This window comes from Oryctolagus cuniculus, chromosome 2 (genome assembly GCF_051225735.1).
Source record: "Oryctolagus cuniculus isolate XC-2025 breed Fujian yellow rabbit chromosome 2, ASM5122573v1, whole genome shotgun sequence".
In the NCBI taxonomy this organism is placed as follows: domain Eukaryota; kingdom Metazoa; phylum Chordata; class Mammalia; order Lagomorpha; family Leporidae; genus Oryctolagus; species Oryctolagus cuniculus.
In genome coordinates this window covers 81,398,872-81,417,027 of record NC_142868.1, presented here as the reverse complement: position 1 = coordinate 81,417,027, position 18,156 = coordinate 81,398,872, and the positions used below count along the sequence as shown (strand labels likewise).

General features: G+C 40.4%; 1 protein-coding gene across 2 annotated transcripts in view; it reads right to left on the bottom strand.

Annotated features, from left to right (window-relative positions):
- Positions 1-18,156, bottom strand: part of TNKS (tankyrase) — a 213,458-nt gene that overhangs the window by 76,526 nt on the left and 118,776 nt on the right. The gene's annotated exons all lie outside the window — the stretch shown is intronic.

Below are 18,156 nucleotides of genomic sequence, written 5' to 3'. Positions count from 1 at the left end.
TGGTGGTGGTCCCAGAAGATCAAATCCTCTAGTGATGTGGCGGTCTTAATTTGTGTAAGTTTACTCTATGAAGTTTGCCTAGTGATGAAATCAACTAAGGATGCATTTCTCAGAAACCATCCTAGACATTTAAGCAAGGCATGACTGTAATAGGTTGCTTTCAAAGCTTGGTTTTAGGTTTTGTTAGGCAGGACCAGAGCAGAGTTTTGATGGAACTGATTTTCCTCTACTACTGAGACATTGCCTTTTGAGTTCTCCATGATACCCAGTGATTCACGAGAGTTCCCACTTCAGTTAGTGGTAAGGGAAACTACTACAAATCATTTCCTGGCATTATGAGCTTTATCCTTCTGGGTGGTCTTCGATCAGTCTCAGGCAGTTCCCTCACACACGTAATCATCATACTTGACTGAAGACTGTCAGTGGGCCTTTCATGGATCTCCCTTACCTGCTCCTACAACTCTCACCAACTTCCTTCAAACGCCCAACTCTGTCTCCTTAACTCAGGGAGTCTGTAGGGTTCTTCCTGAACTTTCCCCCCTACACTAAAGCCTGGAAATTCTTTTCTAGGCTGTGAGCTGCAACAACTGCACAGCTGACCTGATTGGCTCCCTTTTTGCAATGTCCAGAGTCTGAAAACTATGGTTTCATGTTTTGTCCATTTTCCTTTCTGTTTCAGGAAGAAAGGTAAATACGGTCTTTGGGATCTCATATTGGCACACTTCCAGGATTGAACTGGACATGGCATGGCGGGTGGGAAGTTTTCCCCAGAGACAAAGGCTGCTTTGGATGATTGGTCATTAAGTCAGGCAGCTCTTACAGGACATAGCATACACACAATTTTATTTGTATCTAGTTGATAATTTTTGTTTCTTTTACTCCTGAAAATGAACAAAGTCCCTAAAATGAATGAACCTATATTAACAGCTTATTTAGCAGGGAAAAATATAAGAAAAACACTCTAGTTTCCAGATTTAAAAAGTCATTCGAGAGTCAAAATTTATTGACACTGTGCTGAGAACACAATATATATAGTTTTGAAACTGCTGAAATCTATATAACTGAAAGTGACAAGACAGAAAGCGATGGGAAGCCTGAAATACAGTGGTTGTGATTAAGGACTGAGTTGTAAAAACTATTAGGAAACAGAATGGCTAGTACTTTCATAACTGATTGATAATGGTGAGGAATATGATAGTTTCCAGTTTAGAAATGTCAATTACAGAAAAAAATAACAAAAGAAAGGAGGAAAGAGGAGATGCCAGGTGGAAAGACTGAGATGCGAGTTTACTGAATTTTAAATGCCTATATGATACCTTAATAGTAACTTCTGGGCAGAGAGGAGGAGATGGGAGGGGTGGAGGAAGGGTAGGCGGAAAAGAGAGAGGGGGAGAGAGAGCGAGCGAGCGAGAACAGAAGTATGGGACCAGAATTTGGGACAGATTAGGTTAAAAATAAATCCGGTCATCACTGTTACTCGCTTCAAACATTTTATTATCTACCACGCACGTGACATCTAGTCAAGTACTAGGGTAATCAAGGAAAGTTCCACACTTAGCCCTTGTGGATCTTCTCATCCCTCCCACACAGGGCACTCAAAGGAAGTGCAGATAAACTAAACTTCTGTTCAGAATTACAAAAGATGAAGAAACAAAAATATAATTTCCGAGGACTCAAGTAACTAAAGCAAGCAGGTAATACAGTCTGTGTGAACACAACTGTGATCAGGAAAGTTCAGGAAGCCACAGAAGTCTACAAGATGCAAACCCAAGACACTGTATAGTAAGCAGCAGAGAGAGGGGTCAGGGAAGACTCTCAAAAGAACTGCTTTCTGAGCTGAGACTTGAAGAGAGCTTTCTTCCAAGTAGCATGAAGTGCCTACGGGAATGGTATACTCGAGAAACTAAAAAAATAACATCCAGTGGCTAAATTTACTGTATGAGATTGGGGGAGATCTAAGAACAATGAGAAACCACTGAAGGCCTCGAAGCACAAGAGTACTTAAGACTGAAGTTTCGGAAAGGCTGTTTTAGTTATTATGTGGAAGAATAAAACTGAAGAGACAGAGTTAATCTTATGGGAGGAAGATCTGAACAGAATCCTACTAACCCAGGAGACAGAGGACAGTGTCAGCAAACTGGTAGCAGCATCTCAGGAGGGGTAGCTGAGCCACGGGAGCGGATGAACTACAGGAAGGGTGAGTGCAGAACAAGCTGGATGATACGTTCTGAGTAACTGTTCTAATGTGGATACTAATCATGTAACCTGATGTTCTAACTAGCAGGAACATCGGGAAAAATCCATGCAATACATTTGAGAAACGGCAGAATGCACAGAGAAAAGTACAGACAAATGGAGAACAAAGGATTGTCTGAACAGGCTTATGCCCCTAAAGGCCAAGAGGTTTCCGCACTCTAAAACCAAAATTTACAACATTATTTATCAAATTCCATCTCCGATGCAAAGCAATCAAACCATGTAGCCCAGAACTCAGCTCGGTCACTGGTTACCATGCAGTGCCAAATTTACACCCCAACTGTCAAATGGTGCAGCAGTGATAAAAAGTCATTTTCTAATTGCTTGGATAATTGACAGAGTGTAATTTTGGCTTTCAATAAATAAAGCAGACCCACTTGTAATACTCACACATGTTACTACATAATTTGATGATGGTTGCAAACTAATAGATGTGAGAATCAAACATTTAAGACATCAGTGTACACAGGACAGCAATCATCACCAGCCTGTAAACTTCAGATTTGTTCTAAAAACAGATGTTTCCACTGGGAACATTTTAAAAGACAAACATGTGGAATGGCAAAGTGTGTAAAAACTGCAAATATAAAACCTTTTTCTAAATATTACTCTGATGTAAAAGAAATGTTATCACTAATATTTTCATATTACAAAATGTTTATAGAAAAAAAGGGATTACTGAAGAAAGTCCCAGAATTCAAAGCTTTCTTCTTGGATTCAATCTATAAGAAAAAATAAATTATCTTTGTTTTTTATGACAGATTTACAGTCTAGTAAAAAACATTGCAAGTAGCTTTAACTTATCCTACACACACACACACAAATATATACACAATTCACAAGCCTGTGGGTGCAACTTTATTTATAAATTTTTATCAATTTGATCTTTTGTCATTTTTTTGGCCAATGTCAAAGTCCTGGTTCAAGTCCTGACTGCTCCACTTCCAATCCAGCTCCCTGTTAATGTGCCTGGGAATCAGTGGATGACAGCTCCAGTACTTGGGCAGAGTGAAATGCAGAGCCTCTCTCTCTCTCTCTTTCTCACACACATACACACACACATAGTAGGGGGGTTATGGGAGGAGGGAGAAGGGAGGAAGGGAGATATCTTCTATCCATTGATTCACTCCCCAAATGCCCACAATAGCTAGGGTAGAGCCAGGACTAAGGCAGAGGTCGGCAACTCCATCTGGGTCTCCTCAAGGACCCCAAGTATTTGAGCCAGCATTTGAACATGTCTGCTTTATTAAAAATGGGTTTGAAGAAATATAAAATACTGAAATACTCATCTCTTAGAGTCAATAATCATTATTAAGACCTTGTTACTCTGGCTTCTGTTATCTCTTTTGTATTCTTTTTTCCTTAAGTATTTTCCTTCTGAAGTATATTTAAAATGCTGACAATTCACCTCTACATACTTCCACAGGTGTCTAAAATGTGTAGGTGTTTTCTTTCAAAACTTGAACATATTAATTGTATTTAACAAAAGAGAAGGAAAACGTTATTATCTAATGCTCTTGTCAAAATACAGATCTCCTCGTTGTCTCAAAAAACACTTATTTTAAAGATGTTTTGGGCCGGCGCCGCGGCTCACTAGGCTAATCCTCCGCCTAGCGGCGCCGGCACACCGGGTTCTAGTCCCGGTCGGGGCACCGGATTCTGTCCCGGTTGTCCCTCTTCCAAGCCAGCCCTCTGCTGTGGCCAGGGAGTGCAGTGGAGGATGGCCCAGGTGCTTGGGCCCTGCACCCCATGGGAGACCAGGAAAAGCACCTGGCTCCTGGCTCCTGCCATCGGATCGGCGCGGTGTGCCGGCCGCAGCGCGCCGGCCGCGGCGGCCATTGGAGGGTGAACCAACGGCAAAGGAAGACCTTTCTCTCTGTCTCTCTCTCTCACTGTCCACTCTGCCTGTCAAAAAAAAAAAAAAAAAAAAGATGTTTTGCTGGAATCTGGGTAAATATATTTAGCTACTGTGCCTCTAAGTCTCTCTAATTGTCATCATCATTTTTTTTCCCCACTATAGTACTGTCTTGTGAAAGAAACAGTGTCAGTTGTCTACTCCCTTTCTTGTGTGCTTGTTTAACTCTTGGCTTTATCTTCTGTATTTCTTGTAAACTGGAAGTTTCCTCTTTCATGTGACACTTTTTGGCAAAAAACAATTCATAGGTTGTACCATGTACTTCATACAGTACTATATTGGGTGACACATTATTTGGATATTCTTTCACTTTTTTAAAAAAATATTTATTTTTATTTATTTGAAAGACAAAGTTACAGAGAGAGGTAGAGACAGAGAGAGAGGTCTTCCATCCGCTAGTTCACTCCGTAGATGGCCGCAATGGCTAGAGCTGCACTGATCCAAAGCCAGGAGCCAGGGGCTTCCTTCGGGTCTCCCACACGGGTGCAGGGGCCCAAGGACTTGGGCCTTCTTCTACTGCTATCCCAGGCCATAGCAGAGAGCTGGATTGGAAGAGGAGTAGGCGGGAGTAGAACCGGCGCCCATACGGGATGCTGGCGCCATAGCGCCAGCCCCCTATTCTTTCACTTTTAAAATTATTCAATGGATAATCAGTTTTGCAAGTATTACTTCTCTGAACTTACAAGTCCCAGATAACATCTTTGCAATTTTTAACTTTATGCATCTTTAAATAAAAAGCTATTATTATTTAATAACTCCAATACTTATTTCTATTTTTAGACAAGTAAAAACATGCCTTTTCAAGTTTGGCTTCAAAAATGAGGCACTATGCATGTATTTTCCCAGTTTCAATTTGTCTTGATTATAAGAATACTACATTTATTCATCGTTCCTTTGCCAATAAAGTTCCTTTTTCAATTATGAAAATATTAATCAAAGAATATAGGAAATACATAAAATTTGTATACCTTAAATAAAATTAAAAAAAATATACAATTCAAACTGTATAGAAGATAATAGGAAGTGGAAGGTTTTCTTTATTTCTCCCTAAAGCCCAACAAGCTCCTTGTCTAAAGTTATCAGTATTTACAGTTGCACAAGTATCTTTTAATACAGTCTTCCAAGTATGAGAGGGTATTTAAAAATTTTTTTTGGAAAAAAGGAACTAAAAGATAATACAGGCCGGCGCCGCGGCTCAATAGGCTAATCCTCCGCCTAGCGGCGCCGGCACACCGGGTTCTAGTCCCGGTCGGGGCGCCGGATTCTGTCCTGGTTGCCCCTCTTCCAGGCCAGCCCTCTGCTGTGGCCAGGGAGTGCAGTGGAGGATGGCCCAGGTGCTTGGGCCCTGCACCCCATGGGAGACCAGGAAAAGCACCTGGCTCCTGGCTCCTGCCATCGAATCAGCGCGGTGCGCCGGCCGCAGCGCGCTGGCCGCGGCGGCCATTGGAGGGTGAACCAACGGCAAAGGAAGACCTTTCTCTCTGTCTCTCTCTCTCACTGTCCACTCTGCCTGTCAAAAAAAAAAAAAAAAAAAAAAAGATAATACACATTTTCCACAAACTTTTTGAATACCCTTTATAGAAATGTACTTGTTTTTCCTCTTTTTGTTGTTGCTTTGTTCACACAAATAGGATTATATTATATTCTTCCACAATCTGCTCTTCCCCTCTTGGTTTCAGTTTATGTACATCTATCTTATTTTTTGTAACAACTGTACATATTTCCACTGTATAGTTGTATCATAATTATTTACCATTGTTTATAGATGGAGATTTGGGTTGTTCCATTCTTGCTCTCTCTCCTCAAAACACAGATCTTTGAATCTGTCACCTGGTAAAGATAGACATGTGTTCCTTTCTACAAATAAAATACTACGTCAGCCATTAAGACAAAATTCCCAGGAAAAGAGACAGAGTCAGAGCTTTCTTAAATTTCTTCAAGGCACAGAGACCTGATTAATCTGCTAAGAAGCTCAGAAGCTCTTTGAGACAGTGATACTAAGATCAGAATCTAAGCAAATTAAAAACTAGAGAATCAATATGGCATGCTTCCATTGAAATAAATATATCTGATCGCTGATGCCTGTTCTTTTAAAGTGATATTTTAAGTAGCAGCATAATGAAGAGCAGTCTCCTTGAAGTTTCTTAGCACTCGCCCCACTACAAAGAGAATTTAATAGAGTAACTTCTGGAGAAGAGAAAATGATAAAGCAGAGATGAAACAAAGCTATTTTATCCCCATCTTTCTCACAACTTGTCTTCTCCAGTTTGTCTTTTCTACAGAATGCATATTATCAGATCCTCTTATAGTAATACGGTCTCTTCTCAATCCCAAGTCCTTGCCTCTGGTCCTGGGCCTCTTTCTTAGTCAATTGTTCTCAAAAGCACAGTGCTAGAACTAAAGACATCTAACCACAGCTACAACCTCATCACAATGGACCATATCATAAACATGGTACTACCCTTATAACCTAACAATTTAATGTATTAATATTTTCTTAATTCATATCTCTGTAATGGGGAGGGCATTGCGGAGATGGGGGGAATGGCAACAATATGTCTTCCTCACAGAAATATCTTTAGGTTAAAATGACATGGAAGATATTAAACATCTTCAGAATACAAGTCTTTATTGAAAATAACCAAGGTTTACTGGGTACTTTCTATGTACTAAGTGTTGTTCTAAGTCCATTATGTGTATTATCATGTTTCTTCTGTTTTATTTGCTTTTTAAAAGGTTTATTTTATTTATCTGAAACACAGAGTGACAGCAAGAGGGAGAGCTAGAGATTTTCCATTCATTGATTCACTCCCCAAATGGCTGCAATGGCGGGGGCTGGGCCAAGTTGAAGCCAGTAGCCTGCAACGCATTCCAGTTCTCCCACGTGGCTACAGGGGATCACCTGCTATTTTCCCAGGAGCATTAGCAGGAGCTGGATTGGAAGCTAAGTAGCCAGGACTTGAACCAGCATTCCCAGGCAGCAGCTTAAGCTGCTGCACCAGAACACAAGCCCTATCTTGTTCACTTTCTACACCAACTGCCTGAATCGAAAATTATTATAACTTCTACATAACAAATGATGAAACAGGAACGGGGATATCACTACAGCAAGTTAATAAATCAGGGGTCAAATTCAAGCTGTCTGAATTCAGAACTCTTAGCCTGTCATCCCTCTTTTTCTGCGGCTGAGTGCTCAGGTAGCAGACAGGATGCTCAGAAATGGACTAGGAAGCCTGAGTGGCAAGAAGAATTACTGTCAGCAGGAAGGGATCTCCTTGGTTCTAACCACTTCAGCACTCTGATCACACAGGTCACTCCAAGCTAACCCTATCAATAACGACAATATGACCACACCATTGGATGGGCATCCTAGAAATGGGGCCTAAAATCAGGAGGTACAGCAAGATCAGAAAGAACAACATTGAAATTGGAGAAGATAATATCTTTTGCCTGCTTCCCAGTGCAGGATTTTTCTAGGTATTTCTAACCAATGGTCAGTTGGGTTTTCTTGAACTAAGCCCCTCCCAGCCACCACAAATCTTCTCACTGGATAATGACTACCTGCCTGGTAACTTTTAGTAGGTCAGTATCCCTTCTTCAAGTTTAATATCCAAAATCAGGCCCTGAATTCAGATATGATCTGATCTAAACCAGTGAGCTTTTTTTTTTCTGTTTTAAAGGTATTTAAGCAGAGCCTGCCAGAGTTATCAACACTGGTTTCAAAGCTGTATTGGGAGGCTCCTTCTAAAGATGACCCTGGATTCTAGACAGACTGCATGAACAGAGAATGGTGGTATTTTATAGCCTCAGAGAGGATGTTCTTCCAAAATAACAACACGGGCATTTGAACCTGGGCATTTGAAAAGTTATAGAATTTATGAAATATCTTACAAAACAAGGTTTCTGTGCTTGTACAGCCTGAAATATTAAAAATTTATTTTCAAGTTCAGATATAAAAAGCTATCTCTAAGCATATGCTTTAGGAGGAGAAAAGGGGCAAGGAAACGAATAGACAAGAAAGAAGAAATTCACAGGGTGATCTTAGTGAGAATAAAGCTCTAAATGCCAAGTTAATTCAATTTTAATTTAACATTGTCATTATGGAAATTCCTAGGGGATTCCTCAAGACCTGCAAGACCTACAACTGTGTTTCTCTTTTCCAGCATCCGATCAGCAGAAGAAATTGAAATATGCATATGAAAATGAGTTTCTGACATCCTCTCGTAGGGTCTGTATGGCATGGGGAGGGGAGGAGGTGCCTGGTACTCTCAGGGTGCAACATAGTTTTTTCACTGTTAGCAAGAAACTGCTGGCATACTTTATGGACTACAGGTTTCTTGGTCTGATGGTAACCGGATGTTTTATACTATGGAAACCTCACATAAATTCCTCTTGGTAATTACTATTTTAGAATTTAGATTTTCGTACCTGAGCTTCAAAGATTCTAAGTGATGTAAAACAAATGACTTATTCTTGAAAGAGAAAACAAGTTGCAGTAATCAGCTTTTTTTTTTTTTTTTTTTTTGACAGGCAGAGTGGACAGTGAGAGAGAGAGAGAGACAGAGAGAAAGGTCTTCCTTTGCCGTTGGTTCACCCTCCAGTGGCCACCGCAGCCGGCACGCTGTGGTCGGCACACTGCGCTGATCCGATGGCAGGAGCCAGGTACTTATCCTGGTCTCCCATGGGGTGCAGGGCCCAAGCACTTGGGCCATCCTCCACTGCACTCCCTGGCCACAGCAGAGAGCTGGCCTGGAAGAGGGGCAACCGGGACAGAATCCGGTGCCCCGACCAGGACTAGAACCCGGTGTGCCGGCACGGCAAGGTGGAGGATTAGCCTCTTGAGCCACAGCGCCAGCCCTGCACTAATCAGCTTTTAAAGACTGCATAGGAGGGAAGCATTCTACATTGTACTATCAGAGGGCCATGTTAACTGCAAGCTGGAACATCGGGAAACTCTGCTTCAGGAGGTTTCAATGTGGTTAAGAGTGCGAGGACTTTGGAGACACACTGGCTTTTATCACAGAGTTCCTTCGGTGGTAAGTCCCAGGGGCTTCTGGATAGGAGTGCAGGAGAGTCCAAAGGTGGGAGGAGGGTGACTAAACAGAGGTGAAATGGGCAACTACGTTTTATCACCTGCTCTTTAACACTGTGGTCCCCTTCTGCGAAAAACTCATTCCTCAAAGAAAAAAACAGCCTAGCTGGCCCTGGGACTAATTACCCTTGCTAGTAGAAATGTCACACTTGACAAAAGAGAGATGGGGTTAGTGGAAGCAATTCCCTAATGAAAGATAAAAAGACATTCTCAAGCCATTGTTGTTACAAAATGAATATATACAGATATACAGAGATTTTGCAATACACCCCAATACAAGGAGGCAAGAAAACTTGCTCTAAGGGATTCCTGCGTTACAGTAAAACATGCGTTGCTCTCCAAGACACACTCTAAAGAAGTGATTTGATTAGATGGATAATTAAACCCAAAGTACTTGAAGAATTCCCTGATGCAGACGTAATGGATTTTCACTTCTTGTAATCAAAAGCAACATCTGAACTATGATCCAGAAAGTTGGAAAGTAAAAAAATGGTATGACCCTTTGGTAAGAACAGAGGAGGATAACAAAACTAGGGGCTAGAGGAAGCATGACCTGCGCCCTGGGCTATGGCTGACACGTTCTCAAAGGGCAGAAAGTCTGCACAGGAGCTAGATTCCAGGTGCCATGGCTAGCCAGATGATGCTGCAGACTCTGACACAGTCCCACTACAGAGCACTGGCAATCACCAATAACTGCTGAAAAATAAAGGACACAATATGTTACAGTCTCGGAACACTAGAGTTGGAAGGTACTTTACAGCACACATGGCCCAAATCTTTCATTTTGTTAGGCTAAAAAAAATTGAGAACTCAAAAATATAACAAAATTTGCTCTTCCAGCTTCAAATTCCTGCTTTTTTTCCCACAATACCACAACCTGAAAAGATGCACATGAAATTATTTTCTACAATTTTAGGGGGAAAAAACTCCTCAGATTGTAAGTTACAAATTCAAAATAACTGAAGAAATCCTAAGTACACTGGGGGAGATATTTTAAAACCCTTACTTATTCTTTCAAGTAGTTATAAAAGAACCATATTCAGGGCCAGCGCCGCTGGCACTCGGGGTTCTAGTCCTGGTTGGGATGCCAGTTCTGTCCCAGTTGCTCCTCTTCCAGTCCAGCTCTCTGCTGTGGCCCGGGAAGGCAGTGGAGGATGGCCCAGGTCCTCGGGCCCTGGGAACCCTCATGGGAGACAAAGAGGAAGCACCTGGCTCCTGGCTTCGGATTGGTGCAGTGTGCTGGCCGTGGCGGCCATTTTGGGGGTGAACCAACGGAAGGAAGACCTTTCTCTCTGTCTCTCTCTCACTAACTCTGCCTGTCAAAAAAAAAAAAAAAAAAAGCCACATTTTCTGTAATTCAGCTTCTTGCCCGGAAGATAATAAGCATGGAGTTAGATTTTCTAATGGTGTACATTTCAGTTACCTATTAGTACAATTACAAACCACCTCAAAGCACAGGTGAGTTGCCTGGCAGTTTTTCTGCTCTCTGTGGTATGAGCTGGGATATGAGAACGGCTGCTATCACCGAGAAGTTGGACTGGAACAGAGAGGAGGCCAGAATGTCTGGGATATCTGAACAGATAAAGTTACTTGGGTGGGTGTACTGGCTAGAGGTCTTCCCTTGCCTCCACGCGGCCCTCTCCATATGGCTGCTGGGGCTGCTCCCTGGCATAGCAGCTGGGTTTCAGGAAGGAACATTCCAAAAGCAAGACACTAACAGCTGCCAGGTTAATTCCGAGTCTTGTCCTGAAATGGACACAGCACCACATCTGCCTTATTTTTGTCACCATAGCAGTCGCAGGCAAATCAGTCACTGCGGGAGGGAACTAGACACGTGCATGAATAAAGAGAGGCATGATTCATAGAAGATCTTCAAAGTAACAATCTACCACATAGGGACTTCCAAAACCTGGCCCAGGCATGATATTTAGAGAAGAATCATATCAGGTAGAGGGCTACTGACCAAGGATATGGAGAAAGTCTACGTACTGCAATATGACAAATGTATACAACCCAAGAACTTCAATACAGACACCCAAATAATTAATCCTATACCTGCCTTGTGTTTCATGGGATGTACATTTTGCAATTCAAATGAATATGGTAGCCTTGTTTTCAGCCAAACATTAATTTTTAGTCAGCATGTACTGAAAAATAGATACATATCTCAAGAACACATTTGTGAATTTATAAGTTGATAATTCAAATTTCTTTACTGTATGCTATATTGGGTGGGGAAAGGAGAATGCCAATCTCAAAAAGAATTCAATTATTTGCATTATAGATTACTCAGTAACCACAGATTTTTTTTTTTTAAGATTTTATTTATTTGAGATGTAGAGTTATAGACATTGAGAGGGAGAGACAGAGAGAAAGGTCTTCCTTCCGTTGGTTCACTCCCCAAATGGCCACAACGGCCAGAGCTGCGCCAACCCAGAGCCAGGAGCTTCTTCCAGGTCTCCCACATGGGTGCGGGGGCCCAAGGACTTGGGCCGTCTTCTGCTATCCCAGGCCACAGCAGAGAGCTGGATGGGAAGAGAAGCAGCTGGGACTAGAACCGGCGCCCATATGGGATGTCGGCACCTCAGGTGGAGAATTAACCTACTGCGCCACGGCGCTGGCCCCCAACCACAGTTTATTTTACCCAAACGCCACCCAGGTCTGCGCTTAGATAATAAAGACAATTTAAGTGGCTAGGTAGGGAATGTTGGAATACTCAAAAGTATGTATACTTTTTTAAAAAAAAAATTTATTTATTTTACTTTGAAAGCCAGAGTTACAGTGAGAGGTCCTCCATCTGCTGGTTCACTCCCCAACTGGCCGCAACAGCTGGAGCTGTGCTGATCTGAAGCCAGGAGCCAGGAGCTTCCTCCAGGTCTCCCATGCAGGTGTAGGGGGCCCAAGGGCTTAGGCCATCCTCCACTGCTTTCCCAGGCCATAGCAGAGAGCTGCATCAGAAGTGGAGCAGCCGGGTCTCAAACTGGCGCCCATATGGGATGCTGGCACTGCAGGCGGTGGCTTTACCTGCTACGCCACAGTGCCGGCCCCAGTATGTATCTATTTTAAATATATTTATAAGCTTCAAAAATGGTACCAAAGGAGTAGTTACTGAGGTTCTGCTCTGTGCCACAACTGTACTGGGCACACGGATCACATTATTTCCCTTAACCCTTTAAATGCCTTGTGGATGGGCATGACTACTCCCATTTGTGAAAGAGTAAGTCCAAAATGCCAGAGCCACAGTCACACACACTTAGAAAGCAGGAGGGTCAAGAACAGAACTCAACACTTGTCCTTATAGCCTAACTGCTATTTCACATCTATAACACAGTTTTGTCATACAGTATTAGAGATATACTAAATTCTACTTTGTTTTTGATTGATCTCAATTTAAAAATAGTTTTTACAGACTTTACTCCTTTCTGTTTCTAGAGCTTTGGTCATTATTAACTATTTTAGGGAAGCAAACATTTACACAGTAGAAGTCTAACATTTAAAGAAACCCTTCAGTTAATTATTCTTAAATTAAAACAAGCTCCTTCTGGGGCCGGCGCTGTGGCTAGTCCCAGTCATTGTAGCCATTTGGAGAGTGAACCAGAGGATGGACGATCAATCTCTCCCCCCCTCTCTCTACTACAGAGTTACAGAGAGAGAGATCTTCCATCCACTGGTTCACTCTCCAAATGGCTATAACAGCCAAGGATGGGCCAGGTCAATGCCAGGAGCCAGGAGTTTTATCTGGGTCTCCCACATGGGTACAAGTGAAGCAGTTGGGACTCTAACCAGCACCCATGTGGGATGCCTGTGGTGTAGGTGATGGTTTTACCCACTATGCCACACACTGGCCCCCATTCTATCAATTTTAGAGCTCATTGTAAACCACTACCATTAACCACATATTTATTTATCTCCCATGACATGTAGCACAGTGACCAGAACATAATAGACACTGAGTGCTGTTTGAACAAATGAATAAAAGCAGTAAGAAACTTGAGGGCTGGCGCTACAGCTTAATAGGCTAATCCTCTGCCTGCAGTGCTGGCACCCCGGGTTCTAGCCCCGGTTGGGGCACCAGATTCTGTCCCGGTTGCTCCTCTTCCAGTCCAGCTCTCTACTGTGGCCCGGGAAGGCAGTGGAGGATGGCCCAAGTCCTTGGGCCCTGCACCCGTGTGGGAGACCAGGAGGAAGCACCTGGCTCCTGGCTTCGGATCAGCGCGATGTGCTGGCCGCAGAGGCCATTGGGGGCGCAAACCAACGGAAAAGGAAGGCCTTTCTCTCTCTCTCTCACTGTCCACTCTGTCAAAAAAAAAAAAAAAAAAAAAAAAAGAAAAGAAAGAAACTTGAAATATCAGAAATTATACTGGATACTTTATAAAAAAGCACAAAGTATTTTCAATATCTGGTGATATATATATATATCTCATATATATCACTATATATCTATATCTATATCACTATTTATGTAGATATACACAGTGATATATAAAACAGTCTCATTTAGGCCTATGAACTTCCTAACTTCATCCTGTATACTTTTTTATGAATAAGGAGGGCATACCTTTAGACATTTGTTTTAGAAGGGGATAAAGACAGTCTGCAAAGGGGAATAACACAGGGAGGGCTCAAAGAGAATTCTTGAGGGTGGTGTTAGGATAGCTTGAGATGAGTTCAAATATTTACTTTTGTCTATTTTAAAAAAACTGTCCTCATGAAAATTAACACAGAGAAACAAGGAAATACTACCACCTTAAATTTAAATATCAAACAAGCCCAGAATTTAAGTCCAGAGATTTAAAGTCAAGAAACCTGTGTTTGAAAATATAAGAATAAAGAATTCTAGAATGCCAGTAACATGGCACTGTGAGTTAGGCCACTGCCTGTGACCCTGGCTCCCATATCCCATATCTGGAGCACTGGTTGGGGTCCCAGCTGCTCCACCTCTGATCCAACTCCCTGCTAATGTGCCTGGGAAGGCAGCAGAAGATGACTCAAATATTTGGAACCCTGACAACCACCTGAGAGACCCAAATGGAGTTCCAGGCTCCTGACTTTGGCATGGCTCAGCCCCAACTGTTATGGCCATCTGGGGAGTGAACCAGCAGATGGAAAATCTCTGTCTCTTCCCTTCTCTCTGTAACTCTGCCTTTCAGATAAATAAAAGAAATCTTTAGCAAAAAAATAAAATAGAATTCTAGAAAGGTGACAACCTCTTTTGAGGTTCTGGTTGTACTTTACTCCAATAAGGAACTGTGGAGCATTATGGTTAATTACAATGTGCAGGAAATAAAAGAATAATATTTATGCTTCTGTGTTTCTAAAATAGCAATCATTATAGCATAAATGGAATTGGATAAATATTTAGAACAAATATTTTAAAATGTTTTCTACTTTTGCTTTTCAGGAAAAGACAATAATGAAATTTCTAGAGTGGCCAAGCTCTAATTCTGATGTATGTGTAAGACATTAAAGCCATTGTTTTTGATTGAGCTCCTATACTAGGTCAAACAGATTCATTCAAAATGGAGTTATTCATGCTGCAGCACCATGCCATGAAGTCAAAACTAAGTTACTTGTCTGACTTCTGAGATATCAACACAGTGAAAAATAAGACAAATCTCCAAGCAGGTTAGCTATACCCAGCATAAGAAAGCCCCCTCTACTTTTAACTTTTACAAAGAAAGTAACTTTGAAATGACCAACCTGCTTTTTCCTTTCTCACACCTTTTGTCTATACAGTTAACCTCCTCTGTTTAGCACATTGGAACACTCATTCTGTTTTACAGAAAGCACATATTCTATTTTATAAAATAGAATGAAGTGTTACCTGAATTTAGAATTACAAACAAAAAAGTCAATTATGATTTTTAAGTAATTTTTTGTAATTTTGTTTCTTGACAAAAATGAAAGCATAACAACAATTATATAAAAACCTATATGGATGTAAAACATTATTGATACTTCATTATTTTCAGAATTCTATAGGTTAGAAAAACAAATGTCATGGGGAAATAAAAATATTAAGGACTCACACATTATCTGATTAGATAATCATCAAGTCACAGTACATAGAGACTACTGAAAATTTACATTCTCATGGTATAATTACATGCATGACATCAAAAAGGAATACTAAAGTCTCAAATTCCCATATACCTCCAGGATCACTCTCCACCTAGTAAAAGCACTGTAAAAAGAACATTTCTTTTCTAAAAATGTTTTAAAATTAACATTTCCCATAGGCTTTTTAAATTTACAAACCAGGAATTGTAGTAAAAACCAAGACAGGAGTGGGCTCAGTTAAACATAAATAGAGTCATTTAGAAAACCTCCAAAAAAGGATTTGATTGTACATTATATTCAAAAATGAAATTCAGGCTATCAAACTTTATATACCTGATTAACTAATATACATGAAAAAGTACTCTTATCCTCTAATTAGTATATCATCTGACTCCCTAATTCTAGATGAAAAGATGTATTAAGACAGAGACTTGGGGGGGCTAGCATTGTGGTATAACAGGTAAAGCCACCAGCTGCAGTGCCGGCATCCCATATGGGCACTGGTTTGAGTCTCAGCTGCTCCACTTCCGATGCAACTCTCTGCTATGGCCTGGGAAAGCAGTAGAAGATGGCCCAAGTCCTTGGGTCCCTGCCCCCTCATGGGAGACCTGGAGGAAGCTCCTGGTTCCTGGCTTTGAATTGGCCCAGCTCCTGCCCTTGGAGCCATTTGGGGAGTGAACGAGCAGATGGAAGACCACCTTCCCACAGCCTCTGCCTCTCTTTAACTCTGCCTTTCAAATAAATAAATACATCTTTAAAAAAAAAAAAAAAAGAGGCTTGGAATTTAGTGGCTAAATTTGCTAGATTTGTTTTCTTGCTTTTAACATCAAGAAAACATAAGATGCTATTATAACTAAGAGATCTCGTCCCAATCTCCACTAACATCCTATATACTATATAACTATATCTTATGAAGTATCCTATATACTATCCTGTAGCTTTATTGCAATTGGTACATTTAATAAGAATTATTCTATGCCATAAATAAGGATAATATCTAGATATGGATATTATTCAATTTAAATTATGAAATTTGATTTGTACTTTGCATACAAATGGACAATTGTGAAAGATTTCCTATGTTATATTCATAGCAGTAAAACCTAATAAATGCTTACGCCTAATTTCTCTTTTCCATCTAATTTAGCTTTGCAAAACCCAATTTTTTTAAAAAGTATAAGAGCATATTTTAGAAAATTATTTACTTGTTAGGAATCCTCCAGTTTAATGCTTGAGATACATTCTTAAAAATATTCTACACATTAAAACAGAGTTCTCATATGTGTTAGTTACTCAAGGATAAATAGAATAATTCTTATACTAGTAATGATAACAGAAAACACAAAATCTCCCACTCGTATACTTCTAATTTAATTTTTGAAATGGCAATAAGTACAGATGATATTTGCACTCAGATGATAAAATTACACTTATCAGAAAACAACAGAGCTGTATCACATGCTTCTGCCATATTCAAACTGTGGAGTTTGGACCTGTACAAAATACAAAGGCAGCTAACAGAGAAGCAGAAGAAAAATGTATGTATGAATATTAATATTATCATTTAAAGAACTCGGTGGCAATTGCCATAGAGCAATAGAGAAAAGAAATTATAGGAATCTGGAGGAGCAATACATTGGCTCCAGCTAAAAGGAAGTGTGTCCTCCTTTGGGGAGAAGAAGAAGGAATTCCATATACTGTGTAGGGGAAGAAGCTAGGAAAAGAGATAATTTGCTAAGTATCAGCAATCATGCTCCTTAATTATTATAATTTCCTACACTAGAAATGGGGCTGTCAGAGTATTGTACAAGGATAAGGGAGGGACAGTAAGGCTGTGATGCAAATTGACTCCTGCTGTAGGAATTTTACAGAAACTGCAGTGAAATGGCCATGGAAAATTGAAGCAGGGTGGGCTCTCAAGGAGTTCTGCCTAAGAAACATAGCCACACTTACGAGACACGAAAGCCCTTATCTGCATAGTGGAGGAGGCACTTCGTCTACTCAGAAGATTTGAACAAGATCTAGAGCTCAAGGAATACACAGGAGTGTTAAAATCCCTATACAGCAACTTAAAAACTGAAGGAAAAAATGAGCAATTACTATTTCAAAATGCCTCCCAAAAGTCAGTAATAGTAATAAGTAAATCTTTGCTAGCTTATTGTTGGATATATGTAATTTAACCTCCGTGAGAGTAGAAGTCTTTCCCTAAATTATCCAGAGAAACTGGATATTTACTGAGTCATGTGATATAATATATAAGCCATCCACAATAACAAATAGCATGTATTCTGAAGGATTCAATTCCTTGTGCCACCATTATTAGATTTTATGAGAATGAGGGAGAATGAATTTGGGAGGGGAGCACTCAAGGAAAATGGAGCAATTTTGATCTACAGAATTATACCTCACTGAAAAGTGATTTTTTAAAAGCAAAATAGTTTGTTATTTCTACAGAGTACCAATTCATCATAATATTTCTCATATTTTTACTATAAATACTTTCAAGAGAATTCATTCATTAAATATTAAGCACTAGGTAATATTTCCTCAATATTTGCAGCATACATTTGAAAATATTTCAAGTTTTTGAACTATGAAATTAATCCCTTTCCACTAAAAAAATTAACTGTCACTTCAAAAAAAAAAAGAACTTTAACCAAAGTGCTTTGTTTTTCAGTGTGTTTTAGTTAAAATCAGTACAAAACTTCGTGGTTAATTACCAAAGACTTGTAAAGGACTGCATTTCAGATCACATTCAGCAAGAATAACAAACAGATAATGAATCTGCTGGCTGTACATGTTAGGTTTGCTTACATTTTTTACAACTGTGTAT